Consider the following 2500-nt stretch of genomic DNA (forward strand, 5'->3'; position numbering starts at 1 on the left):
GAGAGAGACAGAGAGAGAGGGAAAGAGAGAGAGAGAGGGAAAGAGAGAGAGAGGTGGGGAAAGAAAGAGAGAGAGAGAGAGAGGTGGGGAAAGAAGAGAGAGAGAGAGAGAGAGAGAGGAGAGAGAGAGAGAGGTGGGGAAAGAGAGAGAGAGAGAGAGAGAGAGAGAGAGAGAGGGGGGGGGGGATAGATAGAGAGAGAAAATGTGTGTGTGTTTTAACCCAGTGCTACTCGGAAAATGTAGTTTTGTGAAATGTCTATACCCAATGATGGGTCCACAAGGGGTTAACCACCATGAATTCAATTAGTAGACTTATGACCTCACCTAGTTTCACCTTTTTAGTGTTGTTGTTTTTTTCAACTAATGTTATCAATATCAATGCTATTATTATTATTATCATAGACATTATAATTGTTATAATGTTGTTGATTTTACTAATAGCAGTATAAATTAATGTAGAATATTTCCAAAAATCATGACAAAAGGTAAACAGGTGAGGCAGTAGTATTAGCATCTAAGTGTAAGGACAACTGATTTACCAAACTCGCAGTGGGCATGACGTGTCCATACATGCCATCCCAGGCGGCACTGGGTTAAACGTGTAAATGTTTGAATTTCAAAAGAATCCCTTCTGAACATATTTTCAGATTTGGTTATATTGGAAGTAAAGAAGCATTGATTTTAGATAACACCCACTGTCCTAATGGATTATAATGGATTAACAGTATACCTGGTTTCCACGACATAGTGCTAGATTTACTTATTACTATTGGGCTTTATCAGGGACGTGAAAAAGAGAAATCGTAAGTGTATGATTTTTTTCTTTTGTTCTTTCTTTCTTCAGAATCAGATAATTTAATTATTTTTCACTTGGCCACCAATTCAAGGTTTGATAGAATCAGAAACTGTTACTGATTTTAGATCATAAATACTTGTTTTACCTGGACTTTATAAAACATAAAAAAGTTTACAACTTTTAACAAAAAGGAAAAAAAAAAGAAAAAAAACATAGATTTACAGAATCTTTTAAATGTATTTTAAAGGGCAAACTTTGCTTATTACACATCACTGACAAAGCTCTTTTGTAAAAGTAAAAGTTTTTGGAGAGGAGAAATAAGTAGCCTTTTTTTTTATTTGATTTTTTCTTTATAGGTTTGGGTGTGATTTTCAGTCCCCCCTGCATTTTGTTTACTTATTTTAATTTTAATAGTGTCTGCAACCCATTCCTTGATCCAACAAAGAGTATAAAAAGAAGGGCATTGTTTTAGACATTATAGTTAGGGGCATGTTTAATGACTTATGGGCATGGGCAGGGAGGGGGCAGCCTCTAATTTGCAAATCATGAGATGCCACAGTTTCTGTTGCAAGAGTGGGGCAGGGAAGATAAAAATAAGGGAAGAAATTATCCTATAAAATGAGCACTGTGCAAAGGAAATCCAAATATTTAATAACAAAGAACAGAGACCAAGCCCTGGCCTTTGTTGTCTCACCAAATCGGGGAAGAAATATGCCAACAGTAAGAGTATTAGGAAGTGTAGCATCCCCTTCAGCATACCCCAGATTATGGGAAATTCAGGCTCATTTGATAAGGCATTGTATAGGCTGATGTCATACGTCGGAGTATCCAGAGAGACAGAAATGAAATAGTCAAACTGCATTTCTATACTTATTATAATGGTTGTAGTGAGAGGAAGAGAAAAAAATGTTTTGGGTATTGAGGGAAGAAAGGAAGCACAGTAAAAAAAAAATATTGAAAAACATTAACCAAGAATACAGAGGATTTCTCCCCCAAACTCAATTACATATGCAAGTTCAAACTGAGATATTGAGCCAGTTCTGAAATATTTCTTGGAATTTATTTCAGTTTTTATAAATGCTCTCTTGTGAAATCCAATTAATGTTCAAAATTCCAAAGGAAATCAGCAGTCTACAAACTAAAGAGAAGTTCAAAATCCCAATTTTACAGGTTAGTCAATTTTTACCTCATTTATTGCCAGACAGTTCTTGCTGTTTTTTATATAAGTTGATAAGATAATTGAAAGAATTAGGGGAAGAATAAGGAAGAAGGATAAACAGCAGATAAGGAAGAGAGGAAATTCAAGAAAGCTGATTTGGAAATTGTTGAATAGCTAGCATTTGGTAAAATATCAAGTAAAAAGGCATAGCTAAGATACTTTGAGAATAACTAGTAGTATTCAGTGCTATTTACATTTATAAGCAAGTAAAATTCATGACTACTTTATGGATAGAATGAGGATAATATTAGCATAGTGGGGAGGAATTCTGTTACTAAATCAGTACTTGAGTGTCTGCTTGAGTTCATTTTTTCAGCATTGGTTTTGGTTGAAAGAGCTATGATGTTTGATGAGTTTTGTAAGCAAAGAATTGAAGCAGAAGTTTCAGTAAAGGGAGCTGTAACCAGGAATATTTTTTATAATGCAATAGGCAGTCTAATTAAGATGAAAAAGGAATTGGAAACCAAAAACTGGGAAAACTGGAG

At 34.7% G+C, this 2500-nt stretch overlaps 1 protein-coding gene across 5 annotated transcripts in view; it reads left to right on the forward strand.

The window, feature by feature from the left end:
• Window positions 1–2500, forward strand: part of LOC125042406 (anoctamin-1-like) — a 52068-nt gene that overhangs the window by 28670 nt on the left and 20898 nt on the right. The window lies entirely within an intron of this gene.

The sequence above is a fragment of the Penaeus chinensis genome, chromosome 32 (genome assembly GCF_019202785.1).
Source record: "Penaeus chinensis breed Huanghai No. 1 chromosome 32, ASM1920278v2, whole genome shotgun sequence".
In the NCBI taxonomy this organism is placed as follows: domain Eukaryota; kingdom Metazoa; phylum Arthropoda; class Malacostraca; order Decapoda; family Penaeidae; genus Penaeus; species Penaeus chinensis.